We start from the raw sequence: 9492 nt of genomic DNA, 5'->3' as shown, positions 1-9492 counted from the left end.
GCAGAGCCTGAGGAACCATCGGGAAGCCTGGTGGACGTATTCAAGTCGCCCGTGACGTGTATGAGGATGGTTTTAATAGGGTTCATCTGATTTGTATGTGGTGTAGGGTATTATGATTCGTATGTGGTGCAGGGTATTATGGATTAAGCCTGAACATGGTAAATCTGAGTACTAATTTATATGTGTGTGTTTTCCTCAATGCAATCACAGAAATACCTACCTATGCCCTCACGGCAGCTATGCTCGACAAATTCGAAAGAAGGGCGATGCTCGTCTCCACCATGCTGTTGAGCGGACTGGCTAGTCTGTTGGGAAGCTTGACGTCGATGGTACTCAATGTTTAGGGTTCGAATCTCGATCCAACACTGGTCACATGGGATTCTTCACTGGCGTGCAGTTAGCGAGTGGAGTCGTCGGAATATTCGGTATGGCGGGGGTGTATAACTTGATATTTATATACACATGTGAGCTGCTTCCGACAGTAGTCTGGAATGCAGCTCTAGGTTTAATTCAATTCTATTTAATTTCATTTCAGTGTCTATTATGTTCACCTTTGCGAGAGCTAATTCCATTTCATAACCTTGTGTTTCTGTTGGGTGCATTGTAAAAATGAAGGGCTGGTGTTGCAGCGAAATAAATGAAAGAAGAAAAGAAGTGGTTGTTGTTCTAAGCCTAGTCTATCTAGCTAAAGAAACAAAATCGAATGAAATCCCAATTCCAGGTATTTGTGTCTTTTTTATTAGTTTAAACTAGGCGCTTTAGCCATTTTTATTTTGAATTTAAGGCTCTACTTCCTCCTCAATAAATCCTATTTTTTTTCATTGCTATGTCTTGCACTCTAGCTTGAACAGTGTATCTTTTCCCCTAGGAATTCAAGCATCACTGTCTCTGTATTATTTGGATTTTATTAGTTTGTAATTTCCCTGTATAAAACCTCTTTTTCTTTATTAGTTTGGCCCATGGTTGTCTCTTGTGTTCTTTGTTCCTATAACCTGTGGTTTGGTTGTTGTTTTTTCCCATTTTGGTATAACTTGTTAGTTGTGTATTGTTTTAAGCATCAGCCATGGATTTAAGGCTTTATTTTCCTCAATAATTTTACCCTTGTGCCGAGTGCACAGGCATGGATTTAAGGATTGTATCCTCAATAATTGTACCCTTTTTCCCAGTGTATTAGACATGGATTTAAGGCTCTATTTCATATTCAATAATTTTATGAGCCATGGATTTAAGCCTCTGTTTCCTCCTCAGATGTGTCCACCATACCACCTCTATTAAATGGAATGAATTTTTCATTTAAGGCTCTGTTTCGTCTTTATTTATATTACCCGGTATGAATTTAATGCTCTTTTTCCTCCTTTACGAGCCATGGATGTGTCCACCATACCAATGAATTTTTCATTTAATGCTTTGTTTCCTCCATAATTTTAACCATATTATTTCTATCCACCTGTGTAAGCATGTCTCTCAATTCAGATTCAGCTTAACTACTCAAACTCATTAATGGAACCAACTTCCCACTTATATCATCTTGCAGTTAGCCTTCCTTTCTTTTAACAGGATTATTAAACTTAATAATACATACATATAGCTATGTTATGTGAGTTGCTCTTTTTTTCTTACCATCACTAGTTTATTCAACTTTTACATTAATAATAATCCAATCCAGCTCAGCTCTTTAGCATCAATTGGGAATTCTTTGTTATATATGTATAGCCCTTTTTAGCTTCAATCCCCTGGAATCAGTTACATTACAACCTTCCCCTTCTTTGGGTATTCAATGCCCCCCTCCAAGTCTGGTCTAGTATTAGCTAGTCCCTCTATCATTCCTACTATTTTTTCCCAGGATAGTTTAAGCCACATAATGGCCCTCTAGATCTGTTGTTTTATATTTTTCACACAGCTGCTCGGAAACCTCTCATACATTTTAAAATTTTTTTTTTTTATATTTTTCACACAGCTGCTAGAAAAGCCTCTCATACATTTTAAAATTCAAATTAATTATATCATTACATATAATCATAATTCATAATATATATTTTATTTAAATTATGTTTCTTTAAAGTTGCATAAGCATATTTTAGTGTTTTCTTTTATTGACTTCAAATTCTATGTTGTGTGTTTAGTTGAATTTGTATATTGCATGTTTGTTTATCTCAACATGTACTTTGTATGTTTCTTTATTTGAAATTAGATATATGTGTGTGTGTGTATGTGAGTGAATTCTTATTTATGAATATTTGTATTAGAGGTGACTTGAAATGGTGATAGTGTGTTTGTTGTATAGAATTGTGATTGCAATTAATTTTATAACATAAATATTGTGTAGTAGGTTTTATATTTTGGGTTTGCTTATTTAATGTTGTAATGGCATGTTTGAGTGTTTGTTTTTGTATTGACATGAAATTGTGTAATGTGTATTTCCTTATTTGGAATTGTATATTATGTGTTTTTCTATTTGAATTTGTATTTTGTGTTTGATATTTAAAAGTTAAAAATTGTATATTTTCTTATTTAAATTTGTATTCGAGGTGTTGTTTGAAATTGCATATACATGTGAGAAACTGTTTTTGTCAAATGTTTGTATGTGTAGGTAGTTTTCTCATTTTTTGTGAATCTATGTGTTTAAATTTTATATTCCATTGCATTTGAAATTGTATATTGTATCTTTTCTTATTTGAAATTGATTAAGCATGTTTACAGAATGTTTTGTCAATGAATGCTTATGTTTCTTATGTTGATTTGTATTAGCCATGAATTTTATTATAAAATTGTATGTGTATTTTATATAGATTTAATTAAGCCTTATCTTTTTATTGTATAATATTTTAATGTTTATTTATTATATTGAGTTTTAATTATAATGAGATTTGTATTTTTTATTTTTTATTTTTTAATTGTATTTTCATTTGTCATTTAAAGGTTAATAAGTTAATTCCAACATTTGAAACAAAACATAAATTTTTTGATCACATAATATTTTAAGATTAAAAAAAAAAAACATAATTAGTAACTATTTTTTAGTAAATATTACTACCACACCAATAATAATGTGATTAATGCAAAAAATTTTATCATAATTTATTTTCATTAATGTTGATAAATTAATATGTTTAAAAAAAATATCCATTAACATCTTTAACGGTTTAACATATTAAATCAATATATTAAATCATCTCTCCATGTTGATATGTAAAAGAGCCCATATCAACAATGCAAAGTTTTTGGGGCATTTAAGTTTACACCTTCACGTGGTTGGCCCTATTAGTAGAGATTATGATCTCGAAGCAAGGAGGAGCTTTTTAAATTGTCAATGCAAATTATCATAACACATATTTAAAAATAAATATATTTAACTATTTTAAAATATAACATTTCAAACAAATGAACACGAGTCAATCACTACATTATTATATAAGAAAATATTAATTCAATCAAATCTTTTCATGAATAAATTGACCTATTAATATTAAGTCTCCTTGTTTCTCTTGGGAATTTCATATGTTGAGCTAAGGCAAGATGGAAAATATGATTCGTCCGACAAGAGAAACTTGAGGGAACCTATTAGATCAGTGCCTATGCTAGTATCTAAACTGGTCAACTCGGTGTAAGTCTTCTTGTGCGTTAGCGTTTTTCTAGTCTAGTAGACAAGGGAAAAGGGGAGAATCTTAACCACTTTTCAACATGTTAACAATGGAAGTTAACATGTTGAGGCATCAATGTTTCATAGCGATTCTCACCTAATTATTAGACCCTTATGCTAAGATATGTTATTTACACGTGTAGACTACATATTCATGATATGTTTAATGGAATTCTTGTTATGGTTAGTAGGGGTGCAGTCAAGATCATATTGAATTGATTACATTTATATTGTCATTTCCTTGTTATTTTATTGTTCTAAAGATGTGATTCAATTTTGGGCAGTGACTTGGGCGATGGGCTCGAAAAAGTGGCTCAAATATCAGGGATGCTTGCAAAACACTAAAAAAATAGTCCCTGTGAGAGTGTTCAGAGGTCCCTGGACTCTACCATGCCCACAACATGAGAGCGAGAGGTCATGTAGTCCAAAATTTCAGTGGAACCGTGGTGCTAGTTGGCAAAAAGGTTGGGTTGGTTCCTAAGGGTCCTAATGCTGATGTTGGATGTATGTATGGTGTGTTTCTATTGGTTCCACTTTCTTAGCATGACTTAGGAGGTCAAATAATATCATAGTGGCCTCTCGTCGCATATTTAGCCTGACTGATCGGTTACTTGGGTAGATACGGGAGGAGGGTGTTAGACTTTCCCACATTCTTGTGGATGGCATCCTTCATAGTAAGTGTGATGGTTATATATAACGATTTCAATCTTTCCTTGACTAAATTACATAACTATAAAATTTAGGTAGCAAAATTCAATATTTGAAGGCAATTCGTCACCTTCTGGAACAAATTTCTAAAGACTTTAATGTAAATATCCATTATATATATTGATAATAATATGAAATATGACAATGTATTTTTAGGAGGGGCTAGATAAATAATAACGATAATCTAATTTTAAGGTCATGGTCAAGCCTGGACACCAGATTGATGTGCAAGATCACCTTGTTTGTGTGACAAAGGGTTTGTCTTCATGTAGCGATTTCATTGCTAAAATCTATTGTGGTGTACATACCCCCCCTCTAGATTTGAACATGTGGCCTCACATGAAGAAACACATGTTCTTAATCATTAGGCACAATCAATCTACACACAACCCCCCACCTTTTGCTAGAAATCTTGCAATTGGGTGGGTTAGAAATATGACTACAAAAATACTATAGAAGAACTACAAGGATTGCAAGGTTTAAGAATGTAACAAAATATTTTTAAAATGTTATAAAACTCTTAGGGTTTAAGGTTTAGGGATTAGGGTTTACGGTTTAGGGTTTAGAGATTACATTTATGGTTTAGGGCTTCTGGTTTACAATTTAGGGTTTAGGGTTTGGGGTTTAGATTTTAGGGGTTAGGGTTTAGGGTTTATAACATGTTGGTAAATTATGTTAATAAACAGTTAAATGAAAACTACAAAACACTTTTTAAAATGTTATAAAATGCTTGGATTTTAGGTTTTAGGGTTTAGGGTTTGGGGTTTAGGGTTTAAGGTTTAGGGTTTAGGGTTTAAGGTTTAGGGTTTAGGGTTTAGGGATTATAAGACTTTAGTAAATTCTTTTAGTAAAAACTTAAATAAAAGTTTCAATTTTTTTTAAAATGTTATAAAATGCTTAGGGTTTAGGGTTTAGGGTTTGGGATTTAGGGACTACGGTTTAGGGTTTAGGTTTTAGGGTATGAGGTTTGGGTTTTGGGTTTAGTGTTTAGGTTTTAGATTGTATAACACTTTAGTAAATTCTTTTAATAAACACTTAAATAAAAGTTACAAAATGATTTTTAAAATGTTATAAAATGTTAGGGTTTAGGCTTTAGACTTTAGGATCTAGGGTTGGTGTTTCGGGTTTGGGATTTAGGGTTTATGTTAATAACACTTTAGTAAATGATTTTAATAAAAAAATAAATAAAACTTACATAACAATTTTTAAAATGTTATAAAATTCATATGGTTTACAGTTTAGTGTGTACGGTTTAGGCTTTGGGGTTTAGGGTGTCGGGTTTAGGGTTTATATCACTTTAGTAGATTCGTTTAATAAAAACTTAAACAAAAGTTACATAACTCTTTTTAAAATGTTGTAAGATGCTTAGGGTTTAGGGTTTATAACTATTACAAATAAATTTTAACATGTTATGAAATGCTTAGGGTTTAAGGTTTACAGTTTAGGGTTTATAACACTTCAGTAAATTTTTTTAATAAACACATAAATAAAAGTTAGAAAATTCCCTTTAAAATGTTATAAAATACATAGGTTTTAGGGTTTAGAGTTTATAACACTTTAATAAATTCTTTTAATAAACACTTAAATAAAAGTTACAAAGCACTTTTTAAAAGGTTATAAAATGCTTAGTGTTTAGAGTTTATGGTTGGGGGTTTGATGTTTAGGGTTTAGCATTTAGGTTTTAGGTTTTAGAGGTTTATAACACTTTAATAAATTCTTTTCATAAACACCTAAATTAAACTTACAAAATGCTTGTTAAAATCTTATAAAATAGTTAGGGTCTAGGGTTTAGGGTTTGTAACACTTTAGTAAATCATTTATATAATTTACTAAAACTGGAGTTGGCACCAATTTTAAAGGTCTACCAGAATTTTCGCCAAGTTAATCTGGAATTAATTAATTTTAAAATGTGCTTAATTAACCACTAAACGTGATTAACACAAACTGCAGTTTTACTAACTGTTAACTTCAGTGGCGTTCTTGGAGGTAGACACATGCAATGGCATAATGCTAATGGTTATGGTTTATGTGGCACATTTTATGGTGACTGTTGAATACATATAACCGTAACCACCAACAGAGCGTTTAGATGGGAGGGTCAGCCTGCGGACTGGCCCTCCTAACCCCCAACTTTCATTACATTAAACTTGAAATAGGTGCAGTAAACATAACGGTTAAGTTGTAATGCAGTGGTGTAATGGAAATGTGTTGCGGTTGTTCGGTACAGGTCCCGTGTTTGACCCCCTGGTGTGCCAGAAAAAAATTTGCACTGCGCATTCAGCTGCCCTCTGGGGAGGGACATGTGGCGACTTCCAGGCTTGCCACTTGTCCCCTCCTCATTGGTCCTCCATTAACCAAACAAATCATGCCACATCACCACATTTGATAACCAACCAAAATATGACACTTGTCGAAGCCTAATTGGATTGTTGACCAATGTTGACCTTGCACAATCACTTGCCACGTCAACAGACTGTTGACTATGCATTTTTTTTTATTTCTTTTGTTTGGCAAAGCGGACAGAACGCGATATCTTCCTCATACAAACTCAATTTTCAGTGAAACGAGTTGCGTTCAGATCCTTTTTCTGAGATGGGCACGGTCATTGAGGTTTTGAGCCATTATGACAACTTTTATTTTTTAGCTAAATATTGAGCACTTGATTAAGATTCAAGGGTGGTAGCCAAGGATGTGTGGAGCAAAAAAGAGGAGGAAAGATAGATTAGCACCACCACTAGGAATTTCTCAAAAATGAGCTTAAACCCAAGGGGTGTACAATTTTGGAGTAGGATCAATGGCATCAAGAAGTAGCATAGCAACAAGGGTGGTGGGCCTTACGCTGTTGGGAATCACTGGACATGACTGTTTATTTTGAGGCCTTACATTCTAGGCCCATGTTTCATTTTAAGATCAAATGCTTCCCATCACCATAGTTGCTTCTCTCAACCTTTAGAGGCCAACATCTCTCCCATTCATGCTTATTTTCTTATTTTCTTCAAATCAATGTGTTGGTTTCCTCCACTAAATTATACCTTTAGATTATAATGCATATATGAAAAAGGATTTTGCTTTTCTTCAGCATGGAATCCATGAGTTCGATATGAGGTTAGATGATATGAACATCGTAGTGAATATAGGGTTTGGTAACTTGGGATGGAGGAAAGAAAGGCCAAATCATGACGAAGAATATTGGTATCAGTGTTATGGCAGACAAGCTGCTTGTAATGGGGTCGAGAATTATAACAAATGTAATCCCCATTAAATGGCAGTAACCAAATGGAAGAGAGAAAATTGGAACATGAACAAGGATAATCTCGTTCCACTGACATTTGAAATTTCATCTTATGGGTATTTGCAAGCCAATCACCATAAAACTAGATCTATTACTAGCTCACTCATATGGACATCACAACGCATGTAGAATATAATATTGTTCATTTGTTTAACTTAGAATTGGTGAGTGTTGAAAATAGTTGTTTTTGATCTGAAAGGTTTTCCAAATGAAATAGGAAATTACATAGTCCAATAAGATATTATGAAAGATTTCCAACGGTATATGGAACTCCTTCTAATTCCATAGGAATGAGGAGATATCAAATATTTTTCAATATGACCCAACTGATTAGGTACTCTATCTTCGAAGGTTAATTTTCTCCAAATACCTGGCTCAAATGGGAGCATAAGATATATGGTTAGAAATTTATTTCCAAGACCTTTCCAATTATATATGGCACTCTTTATAACTCAAAGTTGAGGATAAATGAATTTTTTGATACTCACTATATGTTATGCCAGTTGAACAAGTCATCCCAACTAGTGGACAAGTCAACCCTAACCCAAAATCTAAACACAAATAAATAGGTGTGAAAATGAGCTTCTCTAACCACTCGAATCAATAATTTAGTTCTAGTTTTAGTAGAGTCAGGGAGAAGGTCTGAAGTTCATACCTCATGAACTAAGAAGAAGTGAAGTGCATCTGTGTTGAAGTAGTTTTCTATGGAAGGTCTTTGGCAAATATTTTGAAGGATTTTTGGATTTTTCCTTGGGGAGGAATTTTTGTATGTTTGATTTATGTTTTTCAGGGATGAATACTTTCATTTCGAAAGCCGAGTTTAAGGGGATGAGTTATGTGGTTTGAAGGCCAAGTTTCAAAGGACATGCTCTCATGTTTGAAGGCCATGTTTTAGGGATGAGTTATTTCTTTGAATATCTAGCTCAGGCTTGATTTGAAGTCCATGTCCTGGTTTATTGAAGGTTGAGTTAATGTTGGAGCCAACAATTACTATAAGTTGGTGCTTAGAAAGGATTGATGTCTTCACAAGAGAATGCAATAAATTAAATATTGTTGTCCCTCTTACCTCCTTGAAGATTAAGGAAAATAAGTAGTATAGATTCTTATAAATTTTATAATTGGCACAATCATCTTCTCACTTCTTTCTAACAAATATCAATCTTTTACAATCTCAAGAAAATGTTTCCTTGTATTGAACTTGGGCTTGAACTTTGTTAAAGGTATCTAACCTCTCAACCTCAAGAGTAATTGTCTTCCTATTTGTAGTTTTGACCATGATATGGATTTTTATCTCTCAGACACAAAACCAAGTGAAGAGTTGATTCATTTTAGATGTTATAATAACCTAAGCAACAACCATCCTCTACTTGCTTGCTAGAAAGATTAAACATCACCAAGAAAGATGTATACCATTGTGTCAAATATTTTCCCTCACATTATCAATGGTGTATGAGCTCTCCAACTCAAAATAATGGTTTTGGTACTCCAAATCTCAGTAAATCTTTGTATCCCACCTGTAAGATGAGGTAGAAAATAAGCCATAAAATGATTTTGTAAATTTAATCAATTAAAGCCCATCCACGCTGCAATTGCTTTCTATCAAATTTTACTGTTGAATCTTAACTTTCACATAGTCAATAATGTTATAACTCTCTACATTTAGAGTTATAGTATTTCCAGTGAATTAATTAATTCCCTAACTATTTTTAGAAAATGTCTTCACAAATATCTACTTGTTAGCAACTAATGATACAGGACAGAACTAACCTAAAAAAAAATGGTATGATATAGTCAATATATATATATATATATATATATATATATATATATATATATAGATATATATATATAA

The 9492-nt window shown here is 32.8% G+C and overlaps 1 pseudogene; it reads left to right on the top strand.

Moving 5' to 3' along the window:
- Positions 1-155: 155 nt before the first annotated feature.
- Positions 156-9492, top strand: part of LOC149261185 (organic cation/carnitine transporter 4-like) — a 144639-nt pseudogene continuing 135302 nt past the window's right edge.

Source organism: Pinus tabuliformis, chromosome 6 (assembly GCF_031772625.1).
Source record: "Pinus tabuliformis cultivar Carrire ecotype Pingquan chromosome 6, CPIR1, whole genome shotgun sequence".
In the NCBI taxonomy this organism is placed as follows: domain Eukaryota; kingdom Viridiplantae; phylum Streptophyta; class Pinopsida; order Pinales; family Pinaceae; genus Pinus; species Pinus tabuliformis.
Note: the sequence above shows the minus strand (reverse complement) of the source record. Positions and strands in the feature narration are given on the sequence as shown.